Here is a 23,361-nt window from a genome sequence, read left to right as displayed (position 1 = left end):
GGGTCCATTCTGCAGGGCCTGATTGAAGTCATCATGATGCAGGGCCTCTCCTCCCTCTTCTCCCTCTCCTCCCTCGCCTCCCTCTTCTCCCTCTCCTCCCTCTCCTCCCTCTTCTCCCTCTCCTCCCTCTCCTCCCTCTTCTCCCTCTCCTCCATCTTCTCTCTCTCCTCCCTCTCCTCCCTCTTCTCTCTCTCCTCCCTCTTCTCCCTCTCCTCCCTCTCCTCCCTCTCCTCCCTCTTCTCCCTCTCCTCCCTCTTCTCCCTCTCCTCCTTCTCCTCCCTCTCCTCCCTCTCGTCCCTCTCCTCCCTCTTCTCCCTCTCTCTCCCTCTCCTCCTTCTCCTCCCTCTTCTCCCTCTCCTCCCTCTCGTCCCTCTTCTCCCTCTCCTCCCTCTTCTCCCTCTCCTCCCTCTTCTCCCTCTCGTCCCTCTCCTCCCTCTTCTCCCTCTCCTCCCTCTTCTCCCTCTCCTCCTTCTCCTCCCTCTTCTCCCTCTCCTCCCTCTCGTCCCTCTTCTCCCTCTCCTCCCTCTTCTCCCTCTCGTCCCTCTTCTCCCTCTCCTCCCTCTTCTCCCTCTTCTCCCTCTCGTCCCTCTTCTCCCTCTCCTCCCTCTTCTCCCTCTTCTCCCTCTCCTCCCTTTCCTCCCCTCCAGGGAGCTCAACTCGTAAAGCACCACTGCTGCGCCGCTCTTCTGTTTTTAATAACAATTATCTAAAATCGCTGCAATTAGCCTAAAGCTATAAGGGGATGGAGAGCAGGAGGGGAGGAGCGACTGAGGAAGGAAGGGAGGGAGGACGAGAGAGAAGGAGAGAGAGACAGCGAGGGATAAGAGGGAGGCAGAGAGAGAGAAAGAGCAGGAGGGAGAGTGTGTGAGAGGAGGCTCAGATTCAGTGAACCTCAGAATGTCAGATCGTCTTTCACATGGAAAATTCAAGAGGACCTTTGTGTTCATCAATTATTAGCGCTGAAAGTTAAAGAGGTCCATTGTGTTTTTTTAATCAGAGTTATATGGGGAATCTTTTGAAAGTTCCCAGCCTGGCCCCAGGCTACAAGCTGAAGTAACTTCCAGGGTCCTCTCTGCCTCCTCCCCTCCTCCTTCATGGTGTGCTGCAGCTCAACACAATTCTATTCCAGCAGAAGCCCATGAAGGCAAGTAAGGCATTTAAACTGCTGAACTGGCTAAATAACAGGTTAAGTTCATCTCTGTAAATGCAGTATCTATCTATATGGTTTTATCTTTGGTGTTTTTTCTTCTAGTGTGCAAGCAGTGAACTGAATGTGAGGCGTGGAGACGGGGCCAGTTTAAGGTCCTGTGCTGCAGACTACAGTATGTCCTTGAAAGAGACAGACTGTGACTGTGCCAGGGGCTACAGTCCGGTCTCATCTGCCATGTGGCACAGCATCGCCAGTCTGGGCACCGTGTACATTAGTGTATTTTGTATTTTCTCTCCTTAAATGCCTCTAGCTCTGCCCTCTCCTTTAATGCCTCTAGCTCTGCCCTCTCCTTAAACGCCTCTAGCTCTGCCCTCTCCTTAAACGCCTTTAGCTCTGCCCTCTCCGATAATGCCTCTAGCTCTGCCCTCTCCTTAAATGCCTCTAGCTCTGCCCTCTCCTTTAATACCTCTAGTTCTGCCCTCTCCTTTAATGCCTCTAGCTCTGCCCTCTCCTTAAACGCCTCTAGCTCTGCCCTCTCCTTTAATACCTCTAGTTCTGCCCTCTCCTTTAATGCCTCTAGCTCTGCCCTCTCCTTTAACGCCTCTAGCTCTGCCCTCTCCTTAAACGCCTCTAGCTCTGCCCCCTCCTTTAATGCCCCTAGTTCTGCCCTCTCCTTTAATGCCTCTAGTTCTGCCCTCTCCTTTAATGCCTCTGGCTCTGCCCTCTCCTTAAATGCCTCTAGCTCTGCCGTCTCCTTAAACGCCAATAGCTCTGCCTGCTCCTTTAATGCCTCTAGCTCTGCCCTCTCCTTAAATGCCTCTAGCTCTGCCCTCTCCTTAAACGCCAATAGCTCTGCCTGCTCCTTTAATGCCTCTAGCTCTGCCTTCCCCTTTAATGCCTCTAGCTCTGCCCTCTCCTTTAACTCATCTAGCTCTGCCCTCTCCTTTAATGCCTCTAGCTCTGCCTTCCCCTTTAATGCCTCTAGCTCTGCCCTCTCCTTTAACGCCTCTAGCTCTGCCCTCTCCTTTAATGCCTCTAGCTCTGCCCTCTCCTTTAACGCCTCTAGCTCTGCCTTCCCCTTTAATGCCTCTAGCTCTGCCCTCTCCTTAAACGCCTCTAGCTCTGCCTTCTCCTTTAATGCCCCTAGCTCTGCCTTCTCCTTTAACTCATCTAGCTCTGCCCTCTCCTTTAATGCCTCTATCTCCGCCCTCTCCTTAAAGGCCCCTAGCACTGCCCGCTCCGTTAACGCCTCTAGCTCTGCACTCTCCTTTAACGCCTCTAGCTCTGCCCTCTCTATACTTAGCACACACAAAGCCTATGGGACTGTGTGCATGTGTTAGCGTGGGTGTAAACTATGTAGGCCTACCCTACAGCATATATAGAAGCATGACATAAGTTCACCTGCTGACCTTTGTGTTTGTCAGCTAGTTCAGAGCAAAAGAGCAAGTCGACACATTGCAGTTGTTAACACAGGGCTGTCATGGAATAATAATATCAGCCTGTTCACTGTGGTATATTACATCTCCTCATTCACACAGTGGAGTCATCAGGTTAGGCACAGTCACTTACCATTGGAATGTCATTGTACCATATCAGTATGCCATAAGAGCATGTCTTATGTTACTATGACCCCTGGCGTTTGGTTGCTTTATCTTTATTTGAATTAAAGGTTGTCCAATGTCTTCCGTTTTAATAATATACTAAAAATGCTATTATACTTTTGATTTGATTTTTTATATTTGCATGACATTATAATTCTACTAAGCATACCAATAAATTAAATGCCATGCAGGTTGTGATTAAAGAAAGGCTTGTCAGAGAATACTTTATTACTCCCCATTTCACTCATTATCCTCTAACCTCTGTCCTCTAACCTCTGTTCTCTGTTCTCTAACCTCTGTCCTCTAACCTCTGTCCTCTAACCTCTGTCCTCTAACCTCAGTCCTCTAACCTCTGTCATCTGTCCTCTAACCTCTGTCCTCTAACCTCTGTCCTCTAACCTCTGTCCCCCCACCTCTGTACTCTAACCTCTAACCTCTGTCCTCTAATCTCTAACCTCTAACCTCTGTCCTCTAACCTCAGTCCTCTAACCTCTGTCATCTGTCCTCTAACCTCTGTCCTCTAACCTCTGTCCTCTGTCCTCTAACCTTTGTCCTCTAACTTCTCATCTCTGTACTCTAACCTCTAACATCTGTCCTCTAACCTCTGTCCTCTAACCTCTGTCCTCTATCTCTAATCTCTGTCCTCTGTCCTCTACCTCTGTTCTCTAACCTCTAACCTCTGTCCTCTGTCCTCTAACTTCTAACCTCTAACCTCAGTCCTCTAACCTCATTCCTCTAACCTCATTCCTCTAACCTCTGTCCTCTAACCTCTAACCTCTGTCCTCTAACTTCTAACCTCTGTCCTCTAACTTCTGTCCTCTAACCTCTGTACTCTAACCTCTAACCTCTGTCCTCTAACTTCTGTCCTCTAACCTCTGTACTCTAACCTCTAACCTCTGTCCTCTAACCTCTAACCTCTGTCCTCTAACTTCTGTCCTCTAACCTCTGTCCTCTAACCTCTGTCCTCTGTCCTCTAATCTCTGTACTCTAACCTCTAACCTCTGTCCTCTAACTTCTGTCCTCTAATCTCTGTACTCTAACCTCTAACCTCTGTCCTCTAACTTCTGTCCTCTAACCTCTAACCTCTGTCCTCTAACTTCTGTCCTCTAACCTCTGTACTCTAACCTCTAACCTCTGTCCTCTAACTTCTGTCCTCTAATCTCTGTTCTCTAACCTCTGTCCTCTAACCTCTGTCCTCTGTTCTCTAACCTTTGTCCTCTAACCTCTGTCCTCTAACCTATAACCTCTGTCCTCTAACCTCTAATCTCTGTCCTCTAACCTCTAACCTCAGTCCTATCTGTCCTTTAACCTCTGTCATCTGTCATCTAACCTCTGTCATCTGTCCTCTAACCTCTGTCCTCCAACCTCTGTCCTCTAACCGTTGTCCTCTAAACTCTAATTTCTGTACTCTAACCTCTGTCCTCTGTCCTCTAACCTTTGTCCTCTAAACTCTAATCTCTGTACTCTAACCTCTAACCTCTGTCCTCTAACCTCTGTCCTCCAACCTCTGTCCTCTAACCGTTGTCCTCTAAACTCTAATCTCTGTACTCTAACCTCTGTCCTCTGTCCTCTAACCTCTGTCCTCTAACCTTTGTCCTCTAACCTCTGTCATTTGTACTCTAACCTCTGTCCTCTAACCTTTGTCCTCTAACCTCAGTCCTCTAACCTCTGTCCTCTAACCTTTGTCCTCTAACCTCAGTCCTCTAACCTCTGTCCTCTAACCTCAGTCCTCTAACCTCTGTCCTCTGTCCTCTATTGCGGTCATAGTCATTGCGCGGCTCGTGGCAATAATCTTAAAGAATGTGTTGTTTTTCTGTCAGCCAAATGTGCAGCTTACTTCATAGAACCGTGGTTACGTGAGTAACCTTGTTAGAACTGAGACAAACAGAGCAGTAATAGCGTTTCTAGTGCTTCTGGAGCATCTTGAAAACCATTTTCGTCCTACAAATGTGCAGGCCTTGTTAGAAGGGAGAGTGATGATTCTCCACAGCCCATTATATAGGGTTGATGATCATCATGTTTTACTGAACATTCCAATACCTTTCTGGTGCAATTCAACATTCAGAAAATGATTTTAAACATTTGTTTCTTATAACCCAAAGAGTCCTAAAATAGAGAATCAGAGAATGCGATAGCTTGATTCTCCATGTTAATATCAATTTAATATCATGTACAATTTGGCTTTGTGATCCCCCAACCTCCATTCTCTGATGGCTATGACGGCTTGACTAGTGATTTTGTTTCACAAGTGTCTCCCTCTGAAATATTAGTGACTACCACTGCTCTATTGTCTATTCCTGTCGTTGTTTCCCCTCTATTCTTCTTTTCCCCATCTCCTCTCCATATCTTCTTTTCCTCAGCCTCTCTTGATGTGTTGTCATGTAGCACCACCTGCAGGTCATCAGTAAGGTGACATGTCTGCTGCTGGATGGTGGAGCTCACTTCTGAGAGAGGAGTTTGGCTGAAGCAGCTGTCCCTCCGGGGACCTCCGGGGGCCTCTGTGGGGTAGGAAATTAGCTCTGGAATAGAAAAACTACCCAGCTAGAAACTAGTGTAGTGGTGGGCTTATTGTGCATTCTTCTGGGACAGAGGAGAGAGGCAGTGTGCTGCTTACTTGAGAGAGAACTGAGCTCGCTCACATTCTGTGTCAGTCTTTCTGCTCAGCAAGGGAGTGATACATTATTTACCTGTGTACTTAACATTTTGCTCAAGATAATTTTTACATTAGCTCTTGTGCCTGGATTGACATCACATACTTGTTGTATACTCTCATGACAGTGTACATTTAACTATAGAGGCTAGCACACACTGGGAAAGTGGGATAACAAATAGAAAACGGATGCAAAGGAAAACGGCATAGTTTGAAAATCTCTGAAGTATTTCTTTTTTAAAACCTCTGGATACAGTTGCTTCTTTTAGCCTTGTACTATTGCTCACACTTGCTCTCCAGGGGTGAGAGAGACTGTAGAAAAGAAAGCATTCTCTCTCTCCCCCCAAACCCCCCAACGCTCTGACACTTTTAAGTTTATACCAAACCTTGCCTGTTCTTCTGCTTTACTGATTTGTCTGTGGCTTTTGGGTTGGAAATAAACATTGTATTGTTTCTAATTTGCATTCAGCAAACTTCTCAATAATTCATCAAACAACTGCTTGGTGTGGAACTATTGTGTGTGTGTGTGTGTGTGTGTGTGTGTGTGTGTGTGTGTGTGTGTGTGTGTGTGTGTGTGTGTGTGTGTGTGTGTGTGTGTGTGTGTGTGTGTGTGTGTGTGTGTGTGTGTGTGTGTGTGTGTGTGTGTGTGTGTGTGTGTGTGTGTGTGCATAAAGTAATGAATTAAGTTGTTTAATAAGAATGCTGTCAGCAGTTCCTCAAAGCTACACAACATTGTTGATGTGTATTTTGCAGTGCTAGTGTATTGTGTGTAGTACACTAACAATGTATAGGACACAACAATCTTCCTCTAACATTAACACTCATCCACTGTTCTTGTCTTGGAAATCATTGGAATGTATCTGAAAAATGTCAAAGATGTTTTATGACTTGGATAAGTTTGATGTTGTGACTAGCGTGATCAAGGGTCTTGACCTCTTGGGTTCGTGTTGGACTTTCTAATTGCAAACTGCTGTTCCATCTGTGGTAGATAACTTTGATGTAGCCTACAGTATTTCATTATCCCATAGATCTCCATGAAACATCCCTTCTGTAGTCATAAATGATATGATTAGCCTGAGCATCATAAGACATTACATCTTATCTTAGCGCTGGTTATCAGTGTAAATTATTACTGCTTGTGGATTAGTACTGATTAGATAATAGTGAGGTCGCCCGCAGTTTCACACACACAAACACCACATTTTTAGCCCCCAATCCCAAACTGCTTGTCATCTCCTCCTGCTGATCCATCCACCACAGTCCCAACTGTATCTAATCAGCCAGTGTGGTGGACAAGGATTTGGGATGCAGGTTATCAGTGTTTTAACAGCCTTTAATTACCAGAGGATTGCCTCTTTGGCTTAGTTTTTATAGATGTGCAATTGATTTGAGCAGAGAAATATGTGGATTGGCCAGCAATAGCAAGGCTGCACTGATAACCCTGTGATCCCTGGCTCAGCCAGTGGTTATGTAAGACTCATCCTGGAGACTAGAAAGCTATGGTGCTTGAGGTTCACAGACATCTGACTTCTGGGGCCTGGGGTTCACAGTCATCTGACTTCTGGGGCCTGGGGTTCACAGACATCTGACTTCTGGGGCGTGGGGTTCACAGACATCTGACTTCTGGGGCCTGGGGTTCACAGACATCTGACTTCTGGGGCCTGGGGTTCACAGACATCTGACTTCTGGGGCCTGGGGTTCACAGACATCTGACTTCTGGGGCCTGGGGTTCACAGACATCTGACTTCTGGGGCCTGGGGTTCACAGACATCTGACTTCTGGGGCCTGGGGTTCACAGGTATCTGAATTCTAACACAACATGAGCCACAGAGAAGTCAGGAAGATAATCAGGGAGACCATTAAAACCCCACAGTACTCTCCTCCACCACCGCCTTTCCCTGATTAGGTACAAAGTCCAAGTGCCGTGGTGATTGTTTATTATGCTACTGAATGAGTAGATTTAAAATGATTACACCACCTTTTCTGTTGTTGAAAAAACTGTCTTGAGTAACAGTAATAATAATAATAATAATAACAGTAATAATAATAATAATAACAGTAATAATAATAATAATAACAGTAATAATAATAATAATGCCATAAACCCCTGAGCTGAGGTGCTCATTGTCCTCGACAAACACTGAAGCCACTGGCTCACTGGCTCACTGGCTCACTGGCTCACTGGCTCCTTGGCTCCCTTTTATTCATTTCTCTGTGCTTTTCACCAAAACTGCTGCGCTGAGTTACACAAATTATTTCCCTGTGTTTCCCTCTGAGAAGAGTTAGACAGTCCTCCCACTTCTCCCCCTTTCACCGTGCCGCGACCGGGGGTCGAGCCGTAGCGAGCTGCAGAAGGTAGACAAATGATTGGGTATCAGCTGTGATTTCCTCAATAGCTCAGTGGGGAGCAGGAAGTGGGACCGTGCGGTAGCAGTGGGTGTGGCATGGTGCAGATCGCCGTGGCCCTGGAACAGCCGCCATGCTGTGAGGGAGATGGCTTTTCTCTGTGACAGTCCAACAGAGAGCCGCAGGTCTGCAAATGAAAAAGAGGGGAGGAAATGTCGCCTTTACAGACAATCAGCATGCAGGCCCCTATTGCCTGGCTGTGCTGTGGACTGCTGTGTGTGTCTGCTGCTGCTGGGGAAGGGAAGGAAAATAAAAGCATTGGATGGACAGAGAGACAAACAGACAACGAAATATGGATCATTCTCGAAAAACAGAACAGTGTTATTTCCTCTGCTATTGGGAATTCAGAAGACCTCCCCTGTGGTGTGCAAGTGATTTATACATATGCTTTCCTCATCTGATATACATTTGTAACTCTGTGTTGTGTTATGGATGGCTGTGCATAAACCAGATATTTTGCTCTGTGTCTGGTGTCTGTCTACTCCATGTGGGTGGGAAGGCCTGATGCGGTCTGCTCATAGTTTAACAGGGAGAGCTTCATTGAGATCCAGATTACAAAGCCAGTCTGTCTTTCTGTCTGTCCTCTGTAGCCTGACTGGACTGATATTGTGTTATTATCAGGGATAGGAAGGTGGCTGTGTATTCATGCCAGCAGGCAGACAGTGTGGAGTGGCAGTCAGCCCTGCCACACAGACACACACAAACACACACACACACACACACACACACACACACACACACACACACACACACACACACACACACACACACACACACACACACACACACACACACACACACACACACACACACACACACACACACACACACACACACAAACACACTCCTAGCTCCTGTTTAACAGGCGTGAGGCTTACACAATAATACCTGTGACAACGAGAGGGCTTAGCTTTTAGCTCTCATCACCCCTGACACTGCATCAGCCATGCAGCCAGACTACAGGCCAGACTCCATCTAACCTCATTACCCTCGTCTGTATCACTGAGTCTCCTGGTCTGCACACCATCATGTCAATGAGAAAAGGTTACTGGGAGATGAACTAGAATGGGTAAGATATTGTCTCTCTGTGTAACATCTGTAGTAGACAGTCTCTGCTTTGTCTTAGAGGGGCACTGTTTTCCCAGGGTCTCGTGTCTTAACAAAAGACTCCGGACTGCAGAGAAGGCACTTGCAGTAGGTGGAGCTCTTGTGTTGGGTTTGATGTTGGGAACGTGATCCACCTGCTGGTTGAGGGCTGGACGACTGCCTTTCTCTATGTGTGTGTGTGTGTGTGTGTGTGTGTGTGTGTGTGTGTGTGTGTGTGTGTGTGTGTGTGTGTGTGTGTGTGTGTGTGTGTGTGTGTGTGTGTGTGTGTGTGTGTGTGTGTGTGTGTGTGTGTGTGTGTGTGTGTGTGTGTGTTTGTGCGTGGGCTTGCGTGCATATATGTGTGTATTTTATGTACTGCCTGCAACCACATGCCACATTTCTCTCCCAGCTCCCTGACAGCTTCATGCACAGGAACAAACATAAATGTCTCTTCATATTCTCTCTCCCTCTGCCTGCCTCTCTCTCTCTCTCCCTGCCTGCATTCTCTCTCCCTCTGCCTGCCTCTCTCTCCCTCTCCCTGCCTCTCTCCCTCTGCCTGCCTCTCTCTCCCTCTGCCTGCCTCTCTCTCCCTCTGCCTGCCTCTCTCTCCCTCTGCCTGCCTCTCTCTCCCTCTGCCTGCCTCTCTCTCCCTCTGCCTCCCTCTTTCTCTCTCCCTGCCTCTCTCCCTCTGCCTGCCTCTCTCTCCCTCTGCCTGCCTCTCTCTCCCTCTGCCTGCCTCTCTCTCCCTCTGCCTGCCTCTCTCCCTCTGCCTGCCTCTCTCTCCCTCTGCCTGCCTCTCTCTCCCTCTGCCTGCCTCGCTCTCCCTCTGCCTGCCTCTCTCCTTCTGCCTGCATTATCTCTCCCTCTGCCTGCCTCTCTCTCCCTCTGCCTGCCTCTTTCTCCCTCTGCCTGCCTCTCTCTCCCTCTGCCTGCCTCTCTCCCTCTGCCTGCCTCTCTCTCCCTCTGCCTGCCTCTCTCTCCCTCTGCCTGCCTCTCTCTCTCTCTGCCTGCATTATCTCTCCTTCTGCCTGCCTCTCTCTCCCTCTGCCTGCCTCTCTCTCCCTCTGCCTGCCTCTCTCTCCCTCTGCCTGCCTCTCTCTCCCTCTGCCTGCCTCTCTCTCCCTCTGCCTGCCTCGCTCTCCCTCTGCCTGCCTCTCTCTCCCTCTGCCTGCCTCTCTCTCCCTCTTTCTCTCCCTCCCCTGCACCCTCCTTCTCCTCCTGTATTCTACCGCAGGCCCTCCATCTCTCCGGCCTGTCAGCGTGCTTTTTCATTTGGCTTGTTGCTACAGGGGGCTCGGCGCTGGCAGATTACAACTCGGCAGCCAGTCATTTTCGATTTATCTGAGCGCCCCTCCCCCCCAGAACCTCCTCCTCCCCCCTCAACCTGCCAAGCTTGCTCCCTGGCTAGCATCAATCCAGACACATAACAATTCCTCTGACCCCCCTCTCCCCCCTTTTCACCCTCCCTATTTTCCTCTTTCGATCGGCGAGAAAATTTAGCTCACAAGCCCTGAGACAAAAAAGAAATATTGTGGCAGGGGAAGCATTTAAGTTAGAGGAGGCAGCTAGGGCTGTATTATTACTTAGGCCTCTGTCACCGGTGATGACCCGGGAGAGTGGAGGATATCGATCGCGTGTCACTCAAGGCATTCAGCAGATTGCATTGACAAAGCTTGTCGGGGCCATTAATAGCAAGGTTAGCAGCCTTGGCTGGGACCCAGGAGAAAACTCTAACTGTGCCCCATTACATGGTGACTTTTAACCATTCCCCCTGCTCACAGAGTGGATTGATAACCGTAAGGAAGTCATTTTACTCTCATAATTGCCTTCCTGTGGTTGACATTTGTGGCCCTAAGAGCCTGTAAAAGAGCCTTTCAGAGACAAAGGGGGAAGACGGCTAGCATTGTCTGGTTGAATTTAGGAAACAAACTAAGACGTGCTGCACTAAACAAAACATGGCAGAGCGCAAAACCAAAAGATGAAAAGGAGCGACATAAGTGTGATTTATGGTTTGAAGGAAGTCCATTACTTGGAAGAGGAAGCCCAGACCAAAACAAAAACAGAGTGAGGGCACAGTTTGTAAAGAAGGTCACAGAGTAATTATTTTGCCCTGGTAAGATCCCTGATAGCCACTAAACGCTCTTGGGGAGATGGAAGTAGAAAAAAATTACAAGATTTCGATCTGGCTGTAATTCTCAACGTAAATACAAGCGGCGCTGAGGACTTAAATAGTCCTTTTTCGTGCCTAGTGATGTGGAACTGGGCTGAAATGTAACAGGTCCCCTGTGTGTAGTAATTTGGCTTGGACACAGGTGGGGAAGCTATTTGTGCCAGCTGCCTTGCCACTGGTAGGTGCTGACAGGTCTCGGATGGCAGGTAGCTATTTTCAGCAGCGTGTAAATCAAAAAGACGTAACTGATTCTCTTCAGCGTTCTGCGGTAGACTCCTCCGTTTCACCATACTGAGGAAACTTACAATAATGAAATCTGTTTTTATTTATGGTGGTTGGGGGGAAATGATCACTGCTTGGGAGAAATATAATTACAAAGTTCTCATCCTCTGTGAAAGGATCACTCATTGAACTGGTATCCGGTACATGGCCCAGTTGCTGAAAACAGTTTTTTTTCTGGTAGCCATTCATGTTATGCAAGCGTGGCATGTCCCATCCCTCCATCGACTGTCTGTCTGGCTCTCCTGTGCTCAGTTGTGATGTTGTTAAAGAGGAGTTAGCCTTGTATCCAGGTCATTAACAACTAGCTAGAGTGGTGAATGGAGGTGGAACTGGAAGTATGGATGAGAATGTGGAGAATGCCAGGCTGGGATTGTGAAGAGCAGGAGGCCTGAGGATGGAGGGAGCGGAGTGTTGCTCTGTGCTCATATAGAGGCCATTTCCCCCCTGCTGTTGACTCCATTATGTCCACATTCCAGCTGCACTTTTATGGCCTGATGGGATCATAGGGGAACGATTGCACTGTTAATGCTATTACATTGTAATGTTAATGGTCATATCCCTTAATCATCTAGGCTTACTTGTATTATACTGTACGTTTGGAACCACGGTGGACCCACAAATTGCATGTTCCATTTTTAACCTCTGCTATAGTCTAGGTTTCCAAGTAATTCCTGACAAAATTTGTGATTCCATCATTTCCTACACAGTGCCAGTTAGCGACATCATATTCAGAAAAGGGTCAGCCTCTTGTAAGATAAATGTCTTGTTTTGTTGTTTGTTTAACTCATACAGCCAAGTATGTGAGGTTGCCAGCTGACTGGGGGGGTGCCTGAGCTGTTCAGATGCTGCTCGTACTGCATTAGGACTTCTCCACCTAAAGATTCATGAGTTAACCTTGATGTGAGTTGTTGATCCTGGATCGTCATTTAATTGTGTTGATTCTGAATCGTGAAATCAGCATGTGTACTCTGCTACTGCACTAACATGTGATCTGACATGAGGTCAAAGGCCAAATACAAGGAATTAAGTCATGCTTAGGTCAAAGAAAATTCCTGCCAGCTGGCATCAAGCTGATAGAGAGCCTAATGTTGTTACGAGGTTCTCTATTGCAGCTCTAGTGTGCCCGTCACATTTAAACCAAGCTGATGAGAAAGTAGAAACCGATGCTGAGTAGTCCTCCTCTAAAGTAGAACAAGCCAAGTCAACTCTTGGCCCAGTTCCTATTAATAGGCGCCTTTTGTATCATCTTCTTTTATGGCCTTCTAATAGTAGATGTGAATTTCAGGAAGGCGGCTAAATGAAGAAGGTTACAACAGGGGATTAGTGCTGTGCGCGGCCTCGGACAAGCACCCTGTGGGCCAGCCAAAAGGGAACCGTATATTCTCTAAACAGATTTTACAGTCACTCTAATCCCCCGTCTGCAGCCCAGGGGAGCTAAACACGGGTAAGGTGAGACGCTGCGCTCTCGTTCCCTTGCACCGTGGCCAGCCAAAACAGGCCAGGGCTTCTGTCCTCTAGGCCGATAGCCCGGCATCCTGTTCCACAGAGGTCACGCCCACCTGCTGATTGGAGATCAGCTGATCTCAGCTCTGCTGTAATTTACAGCCCTCCTGCCTCACTGTTCCAGGGATCACAGATCAATGAGGGACAAGCACCAGCCTGCCAGGACCTAATCAAACCACTCTCACTGCTGTGCCCTGAAGCCAAAGGGTGTGACTGACTGGTACTAGTGGACAAGCTGTTACTCACCCAGCACAACTTGTCTTGTATTTATAGACTTTAGTTCATATCTAGTCAGAATGTATGTGTATTACTATTCATGTATGTGTATCAGCCATACAGTATATCCATTAGTCATATATAGGTAGACCAGTGTGGGTGTGGTATTCAATGACAGTCATTTTGTCCATTACTGCTGGCTAGTCGCTGTTAATGGACATAAATTGCGGGTTTATTGTGTGACCTTTCCTGTTAAAGATTTGAGTGGAATCGTTTTAAACGGATCTCCCGTTTGACCATTTTTCTCCGCTTATTTACTGCTTTACATTCAGGCTGGGAGCTTGCCCTGCCTCAGGTTCTGCTATAATGGCACTGCAATGACCTATTTAGATCTTATCTCCTTAATAGCAGGAGCCAGGCGACAGCACACTCACTCCGCCATTTTGAAAAAATAATGTGTATATCTTCTTCCCCACTTCTGAAAGGCTCCGTTTGTGCATTTTGGAAGCATTTGTTTATCATATTACCGCCACACATGAGCCGCGCACAAGGCTTGACCCGGTGTTAAGTGTCCGCACTAAATTTCATTGCCTCCATCTACTGGAAGGCCTGCCAATATACTGGCAGTGAATTCCTGGAGGAAGATATGGCAATAAAAAAGAGAAATGATAGCCTCCTGCAAGCCGAGAGGAGAGGAGCCCTTTTTCCTTTTTTTTCTCCTAGCGGCACACTTTATTGAGGCTGGCCAGGCAACTCAGGGAGCTAGCTGTGACTTGGCACTGAGGCTGCGGCTTAGTGAGATGGCTAGCTGAAAGCTGATATTGAAGTAACGACTCGGTGGCATGGATGGGGGGGCTTGGGAATAATGTAATTAATTGCACACAAATTTCTTTGATGAATAGTTATGTGGTGATAAGCGCTCGACTGAGCAGCTGAAGGTCTCAGGCTTCTCTCTCTTTGCAGCTGTTTCACTTTGGGAAAGCTTCTCGTGTCTCTCTTCCTTCTCTTTCTCTCTCCTTCTCTCTCTAGTGTTGCCCCACACTCCCTTTTCTCTCTCCTTCTCTATCGCCTCCTACTCTTTCTCCATCTCTCTCTCTCTCTCTCTCTTTCTCTCTCTCTCCCTCCCCCTTCCTGTCTCCTCTCTCTGTCCTTCCTCCCTTAGAGCCTAGGGGGATTCTGCTGTGGACAGGGTGGGCAGGGGAGATGGAGGTGTTTAAAACGGTAAGGGGGGCGATGGGTAGAGGAGGTATTTCGTTGCCACATGGGGTCCTATAACAAGGTATTCTGATATGATCTGAAAGAGTGGAGGTCTCCCGCTGCTCTTATTCTCCTCCTACAACCTCTCCCTCCTTCCAGCACCTCACACCACTCAGTTCATTATTACATCTGGTAATTGTCCCCATAACTCAGTGCAGCTGACTACAGCATTATATGGTCATTTGTACAAAGAGGGAAAAAGGTGATTGCGTTGCAGCTGCAGAGAGGATGGATGTTAAAAGCATATTGATTTGTCTGTAATGTCGTCACAGATTTATGTCTGTGTATAAATGCAGCCTCAAGTGTACCCACCCCCCCCCCCCCCCCCCAGCTCTGTAGTGTGCTGTGGCACCATTGCTTTGCTGTGAACCATCACATTCCACCACAGAGTGACTGTGATTGTGCTCTGTGGGCTAAGCCTGTCCTCAGGGTGCATTAGGCCTGTGGATCTTCCTGCCACCATTACAATAATGTCTGACTAGGTCGCCAGAGGTCACGGCATCCACTTGAGCATGATAACGGCAAAGAGGTATAAGAGTGAAATGGAGCGTTTCCATGGCAATCACGCCGCACCCCACAGAAATGTGAGACACTGATGAAAACTGCTGTTTCTGTTCTGCCGAGTCCCTAGCTATAGTGACAGCTAGGCGACGTTGTCATTGATGTCACAGCCAGAGCAGAGGCATTGGGGGGCTAAATATTCCATCAAGCTCAAATGCAGTGAGCTCCCAAAGTATTGGGACAGTGAATTGTTGTTGTTGCGGTTTTGGCTCTGTACTCCAGCACTTTGGATTTTTAATTATACAATTAGCTATGGTTAAAGTGCAGACTGTCAGCTTGAATTTGATGGTATTTTTAGCCATATCCGGTGAACCGTTTAGAAATTACAGCATTTTTTCTACATAGTCCCCCCAATTTTAGGCGACCAAAAGTAGTGGGAGAAATTCTCTGATATGTGAATTAAAGTAGTGAAAAGTTTAGTATTTGGTCCCATAGTGAATAATGATGAGTGAGAAAGTTACAGACGCACAAATATCATACCCCTAAAATGCTAACTTCCCCTGTTATTGTAATGGTGAGAGGTTAGCATGTTTTGGGGGTATGATATTTGTGAGTCTGTAACTTTCTCACTCATCATTATTCATGATTCATTCAGGACTATCCATAATCATGGTAGCATCCACATTAATGTAGAAGTCTTTAGAAACATATTCTATTCTTATTTACCATAAAAGTGTCTACAAAATTACAATACATGATTTACCATGAATTTCTATTGGGCACAAAATAATCTGAAACACGAGCAAAACAAACAGCAAATGCATCCAACAAGTTTGTAGAGTCACAAGCTTGATGTAAACATTGCGTGCTAGAAATATGGGACTAAATACTCAACTTTTGACTACTTTAATACACATACGGTGCCTTCGGAAGTATTCAGACTCCTTGACTTTTTCCACATTTTGTTACGTTACAGCCTTATTCGGAAATTGATTAAATATACTTTTTTCCTCAGCAATCTACACACAATACCCCATAATGACAAAGTGAAAACAGTTTATTTTGTATTTTTGTAAATGTATTAAAAATAAAGAACAGAAATCATTTATTTACATAAGTATTCAGACCCTTTGCTATGAGACTCGAAATTTAGCTCAGGTGCATCCTGTTCCATTGATCGTCCTTGAGATGCTTCTACAACTTGATTGGAGTACACCTGTGGTAAATTCAATTGATTGGACATGATTTGGAAAGGCACCCACCTGTTTATATAAGGTCCCACAGTTGACAGTGAATGTCAGAGCAAAAACCAAGCCATGAGGTCGAAGAAATTGTCCGTAGAGTTCCGAGACATGATTGGGTCGAGGCACAGATCTGGGGAAGGGTACCAAAACATTTCTGCAGCATTGAAGGTCCCCAAGAACACAGTGGCCTCCATCATTCTTACTGTAAATGGAAGAAGAAGAAGTTTGGAACCACAAAGACTCTTCCTAGAACTGGCTGCCCGGCCAAACTTATCAATCGAGGGAGAAGGGCCTCGATCAGGGAGGTGACCAAGAACCCAGATGGTCACTCTGACAGAGCTCTTGCAGAGCTCTAGAGTTCTACTGTGGAGATGGGGGAACCTTCCAGAAGGACAACCATCTCTGCAGCAACTCTTTGGCCTGAATGCCAAATGTCACGTCTGGAGGAAACTTGACACCAACCCTACGGTGAAGCATGGGGTTGGCAGCATCATGCTATGGGGATGTTTTTCAGCGGCAGGGACTGGGAGACTAGTCATGATCGAGGCAAAGATGAACGTAGCAAAGTATAGAGAGATCCTTGATGAAAACCTGCTCCAGAGCGCTCAGGACCTCAGACTGGGGTGAAGGTTCATTTTCCAACAGGACAATGTCCCTAAGCACATAGCAAAGACAACGCAGGAGTGGCTTCGGGACAAGTCTCTGAATGTCCTTGAGTGACCCAGCCAAGCCAGAGCCCGGACTTGAACCTGATCGAACATCTCTGGAGAGACCTGAAAAGCTGTGCAGCAACGCTCCCCATTCAACCTGACAGAGCTTGAGAGGATCTGCAGAGAGGAATGGGAGAAACTCCCCAAGTACAGGTGTGCCAAGCTTGTAGCGTCCATACACAAGAAGACTCGAGGCAGTAATCGCTGCCAAAGGTGTTTCAACAATGTACTGAGTAAAGAGTCTGAATACTTAAATACATATGCAAAAATGTCTACCAACCTGTTTTTGCTTTGTTATTATGGGGTATTGTATGTAGATTGATAAGGGTTAATTGTTTTCTTAATACATTTTTGAATAAGGCTGTAACGTAACAAAATGTGGAAAAAGTCAATGAGTTTGATTACTTTGGAATGCACTGTATATGTGAATTTGTCCCAATACTAAAATGGAGGGACTACATTATGTACAAAAAGTGCTTTAATTTCTAAACGGTTCACCCAATATGGATGAAAATACCCTCAAATATAAGCTGACAGTCTGCACTTTAACCTCATAGTCATTGTACCAAAACAACAAATGTGTCACTGTCCCAATACTTTTGGAACTCACTGTATGTCAATTGGAACATGGGGACGTACTGTATTGGGACATAAAGACAATGCTTCTGCTGTCTAATGCTTCTAAAAGACACTGAATGATGTATTTTAACTGTGTCTTCCCATGACCTCTATACCACACACAGACCAACTAAACACTAAACAAATAAGGGCAGTGGGACCCCAGTGAACCCTGATGCCCAGTGACAGGCTGTGACTGTGGGTGGCTGCGGACGTGGGGAGGAGGTGGGAGGATGGAGGGCGCCTGTCTGGGGTGGTTAGAGCGCTCAGGCCTCAGAGCCAAACACAGGGTCAGGCCCGGGCCACGCTGGTTACCGCCAGTTACGCTCTGCCACACAGCTGCTGTCGGAACGATGACAGAGGAAGCTGAACCAGTGCTTTACAGGCCCTGACGGCCCCTGTGTCCCACTTTCACATTACGTTCTCCTCGGAAGAAACGCGTTGTGGGTTAACCGTGCCCGACTGTTTCCAACTGCTGCTGTCTGCTGCCAGTCCAAAGGTGACACGCTATGGGGCTGGGCCTCACCACGGGGCTGATGGGAAATGTAGTCTCTCATCCCCCTATGCTTAGACAGGGATTATTGCTATGAATATCATTATGATATGTTTTTACTATTCAGAATATAAACATATCCTAGGCATTTGGCATGCCTTTTGTTCCATGAATAGTTTAAAGGGAAATCTTTTCATGCTCATCATTAGGGAATCTTGAAAAATGTAGTGTAATGTCTTGTCATTGGTTTGTCCTCGAGCTATACAGTAATCTGTGTGTGCAGTAGGCTAAAAACTCCTCCAGTTTCTTATGTTAACTGCTGAGTTGTGCAGCCTCCAGCCTTTCAGGTTTTTTGGGGGTTTTGTATAAGAACTTTGTGACATCTGCTGATGTAAAAAGGGCTTTATACATGCATTTGATTTGATTTGTTTAAATCCGTTATATATAGACCTCTGAAGGTAACATAAAGGAGATATTCAAAGCGTAGTCACTGGAAACCAAAGGGATTTGACAGTGCAGCAGGAAATAGAGCGTTTATTATAAGCAGCCCGTGCTAGCTAGTGGATTATCTATAAAACTTTCATGGTACTCCCTCAGTAGCAAGCAGCCATAAAACGTACTGAATGAGGAACTTGTTAATTTACGTGTTAAAGCAAATTAAAAATGTATAAGCGCTTTTAGGTAAATGAGATCCTCTTTCATTGCTGGCCTGGTGGGAGGAATACTGAGAGGACAGGTTAGCTATGCTGAAAGCCGAACGCAGAAGAACAATAAAAGCCCTTAAATTGTTCCAGGTTTTATTACCGCTGAGTTCCGCAGCTGCTGTTGTGCGTAACTAAGGGAAACCAGGAGCTGATAGCAACGGAATCCCACAGGAGCTAGCATAGAAAGCCGGGCCCAGCTTTCAATTTTTTTTGTGTGGCGGATTGAGGGGTGTGGGTAGGGGGTGGGCTGTGTACAGCTCTGTCAAAAATGCCTGTGTGGTTACACACATTAAGCAGGGCCCACTTTTGTGTTTGATTGCATTTAGTTGCTAGTGGAGCCCTTGGGAATAAGTCAATATGCTTGTAAAGTTTGTCCGCAGCACTGGCAAAGCACTTTTCAGTAAGTGGGTAGAGGAAATAATTGACTACACATGTTGACAATAATCCCGTAAAAACCTTCAAAGGCTGTTTTTCAACCTCCATTCTAATGTGCAAGCAGCATCTTAAGGGAGATATGTCTTCCCTTGAAAATTCTCAAGTCGGAAAATTGGTATTGTTCAGGTCATGTTTGGATAGATGAATAGCACTTCCTCAGCTCAGCCGCCCATACTAGCAATACAGAAATAAAAAGCATTCCGTTTAAGTTAGTCTTCTATTGATTGAGGCTTCTTTTATAAACTAGGCTATCTGTATTGTAAGTGGCAGCCATCTCCTTTTGTGAGGCAGTACTCCATAACAGTTAGCTTGGGCATTTGTATGGCCATTGAGGTAACAGTGTCGTAGAGGTTTAGTTGTTTAGTTCAGGGTGAGTGAAATTACATCCAAATATGGAAGGTATCAGAGCTCCAAATTTCTGTGTATTCTAAGAGATGTAATACCTGGAAATTGCTTAACACCACAGCTCCGTGTGGATCTGGGTTTGCACAGCGCAGTGAAGAACATTACAGACATCCTGTGTGATATGTTGTTCATTTTCCTGGTGAAGTTGGCTGGCCCCTTGCACTTTTCACACAATTGGAAACAAATTCATCCATTCCCTTTTGGCCCTTGTAACATAAGTGATAACGTTACCAGTTATGGTAGATCTACTCTTGGTATGTGTCATACCAAGCAGTTCCAAACTACAGAATGGAGGTTTCTATTTAGTTTGAATTTGGGGGAGTATATATCATTTTGTTACTATCACATTGGAGATATAGAGGCATGGATACAACTATGATAGCGTGTAGGTTTTATTTAGGTTGCTCTCTGCCAAACAATCTCGCTGACTGGAAACACTTGTTAATTCTATACTTCAATAAATTCAGGAGGGGAAGGAGGGGGGGGATGTTACAACACAAAACAGATTGAGGGAAAACAAGACCTTATTGTGTTGGAATTAATAGCAGATGCACTTAAGATGCACTAAATGTTTCATTAGATGCTAATGTCTTGCTGTGTTTTTAATTGTTGTGAAATTAGCCTCTGGAATATTAAAACCATCTGTTTGTTAGCCATGTTCCTGCAGGGTGAATCTTTACCCAGGCTGTGTGGATGAGAAGGTCATTAAACCAATGCATCCGTATGTGTAATGAATACTCGGGGAGAAAAAGGTGTAGATTCACACGCAGAGCGCGGCAGAAGTTATTTAAGCCTTCACAGAAGGCAGGAATCGTGGTCGCAGGCAGGCAATGGTTAAACACAGGTAGTCAGTCAAAAACAAACAATACCTCACAACCATACAAAGGGAAATGATGAGACCAGGTGAGAAACGAACACAGGTGAAAACAATGAACAAAATGAAAGACAGGGCTACGTTCCAGAACACAAAGAAAAAGAACACAAGGTTGACTAAGAAAAGAAGAGCAGAACCTTACAGTATGTATCAACCTGCCTAATATATGTTTATATTATTATTACATGAGCACGGAACAACAGAACAGGCATGTACAGATCACACATGCACGCTGCAAGTACATGCACACACACGTGCACGAAGGAAAACACATGCATACACAAGCACACACACAGTACCCCCACCCACCCTTTCTGACTGCACCTATCATCTCTGTACTAGATGTTCTGGAAAGCAGCCATGGTGTGTTCACTGCAAGAGAAGAAACTGTAAAAAGGCAATGAAGTGATAAAATGTGAAATGACTGGCCAGAGTAATGAGAAGACCTAGGCCATGATGATGAGCCACTGCTTGCTGCTACTGGGATGAGTGTCCAACTGAAGGGACTACTAGTCTCTACACACATACAGACTAGTTTATCCCTCAGATATATCTGTACTGGGAGGTCATTAATTCTCAGCTCAGCTGATTTATTGTGACCACCTTCCCTTCGTTTAGCATGTCTATTAACCACATCGTTAAAGGATGAGTCCATCACGCCACGGAGCGGGCATGATCTGCACCTCGGAAAGAAGATTCATTCTCAGAAGTCATTTAAGCAGGCTTGAAAGAAAAATGAAAGGGAACAACAAGTCGAGGGAGACATTTTGCTAATCACTGTTTAATAGCTGGTGCCTGCCTGGCCATGTAATACATCTGAAAGATGATTTAGGCTTATTGAATTGGCTTTATTGGGTGATTGTTCTTTACACGTTTTCTGATTTCATAGAATATATAGTTAGTTAGTTTCACTTCCGGACATCAGTCATTTTGATGATACTTTAACTGTTAGATTAATCAAAATCTATTTTACTCCAACATACTGTGACAGAATTCTTGTCCAATGTGTCAGAGTTTATTCTAAGAGAAAAGGTAATGCAGACAAGCCCTTAAAAAAAACAAAGAAAGAAAATATGTTTTTGTCACATACCCTGGTTAGGTGCAGTGAAATGTGTTGTTTTACAGAGTCGTCCATACTAGTATGGTGCCCCTGAAGAGAATTAGGGTTTAGTCCCTTGCTCAAGGGCACATCGGCATATTTTTCACCCTGTCGGCTCAGATATTCAAACCAGTGACCCTTTCGGTTACTGGCTCAACGCTTTAACCGCTAGGCTACCTGCCACCCCTTAGAGCTATCCCATCATTTCATGTGCTATGGATTGGCTTGAATTATGAGGACCACACAATTTATTTTCATTATATGCCTAATCTATTGTTTTTTTTACCTAAAGTTACAAAGGAAATGTTGTGATCTATTTAATAAACACAAGAAACGAGCAAAATTGATAAAAGAGTGTGGCTCTATAGCAGGAACAACGGCATCTACTGGTCAAAACCTGGTACTTTCACACTACTTGTCAAACAGAGAACTTTTACTGTATACTACTGTAGTTGTTGGGGTGGGATTGGCATTAGATGTGGAAAGTCCGTGGGTGGCTTCAGATTTTTTGGCGGGATTCCATCGTGTCTTACTCATTGGAAGGAAGACGTTTGGTCCAGATCGGATGGGGACTATATTTATTGAATGTTATCTTAATCATATAAATTAAAATGGCCAATTTTGCATGCAATCAATTAGCTTCATTTCTCAGAGATCACATTATATTTCAACAAAATAATCGTAATAATCGTATCTTTTACTAACTACTCTCTCCTTGAGAGAGAAATGCACAGTGCTGCCAGCAGGGACCCAGGTTGGTTAAAGAATATTATATTATAGGTCAACATGTTTTGATGAACGACCTGCAGACTGGGGCATAAACAGTGCACAGTGCCATCGCTCCCATCTTTCCATGCCCTTACTTCAGGGCTCTATTACTGTGCCAGTGTGTATGCCCAGGATATTACTTCCCCCTCTCTCTGAAAATATGCAAACTCCCATCAGAGGAATTCGCCTTTAACAAGAAAAAAAGGAGGGAAAATGTGGAGGGGAAGTGTGTTGGAGGTAATTAGTGCTATCACACATGCAGGAGCCCCTGTGTTTGAAGCTCTGTGTGTGTGTGTCTCTATGTCCTTGTGTCCCTCCAGCACTGTTGTCTTGTGTGGCCTCGCTCTCTTATCTCCTCTCCCCCTTTAGGCCCATCTGGCATCCCCCAGTGCTCTGGCTCTCTCTTATCACTCTCAGCACTCAGCCTGGCTCATAGTCTTTCACCCACCACTGTATTCTCCCAAGGAAAGGATTCCTTTCACACTGCTAATGGCTACAGAGAAGGGAACATTTTCATTTTAATTATACATTTAATTCAAGGGCTCTTAAGACATTCCCCCTACCCTGTGCCATTTCAATAAAATTTGATGGCCGGAATGAGGATGTATAATAAATCCTTGTATCAAAAGCGACCTGTATAGTTCAGTCAGAAAGAGAGAGAGAGAAAGAAAGAGAGAGAAAGAAAGAGAACAGTCCCTCTTAGAGAATACAATCCCTCTGCGTGCTGTCTGTCGTGTCATACTCTGCTTTTTCTATTATGTGGCATTACACCTGTTTACACAAAGGCCCCATAAAGCAGTTTTTTTCTGTGCTTTGAAATTAAGCATGCAAGGTTTGGCAAGGCTGGCCAGTCTGGTCTGGTTTTGGTCTGGTCTTCTGGGTCTGGAAGGAAGGAGTATTGTGAGGAAGCTTCAGAGGATATGAATTGCGGACTTGGACCACAATTGCCCGTGGGCTCCCAGGAGTCCCACATTGTTATCTTCAGACTTCTGGAGGGCTCAGATGTTCTTGGATCGCACATCTTCCTCCTACTCTTTGCTCTCTTGCTTTTTAGTTTCTGTGTCTTAGTGAGTCTGACAGTGTCTGGAAAGTGACACCTGCTGAGCCCCTGTAGTCTCTGTATGGGGCTGTCTGTTTGTTGGAAGGGAATACGGCTTTTGAAGATTTTTGAAGGCTTTTGTTTCTGTTC

The 23,361-nt window shown here is 45.7% G+C and overlaps 1 protein-coding gene across 8 annotated transcripts in view; it reads left to right on the top strand.

Annotated features, from left to right (window-relative positions):
* Positions 1-23,361, top strand: part of LOC139537438 (autism susceptibility gene 2 protein-like) — a 487,977-nt gene that overhangs the window by 190,797 nt on the left and 273,819 nt on the right. The gene's annotated exons all lie outside the window — the stretch shown is intronic.

This window comes from Salvelinus alpinus, chromosome 13 (assembly GCF_045679555.1).
Source record: "Salvelinus alpinus chromosome 13, SLU_Salpinus.1, whole genome shotgun sequence".
Classification (NCBI taxonomy): Eukaryota; Metazoa; Chordata; class Actinopteri; order Salmoniformes; family Salmonidae; genus Salvelinus; species Salvelinus alpinus.
Note: the sequence above shows the minus strand (reverse complement) of the source record. Positions and strands in the feature narration are given on the sequence as shown.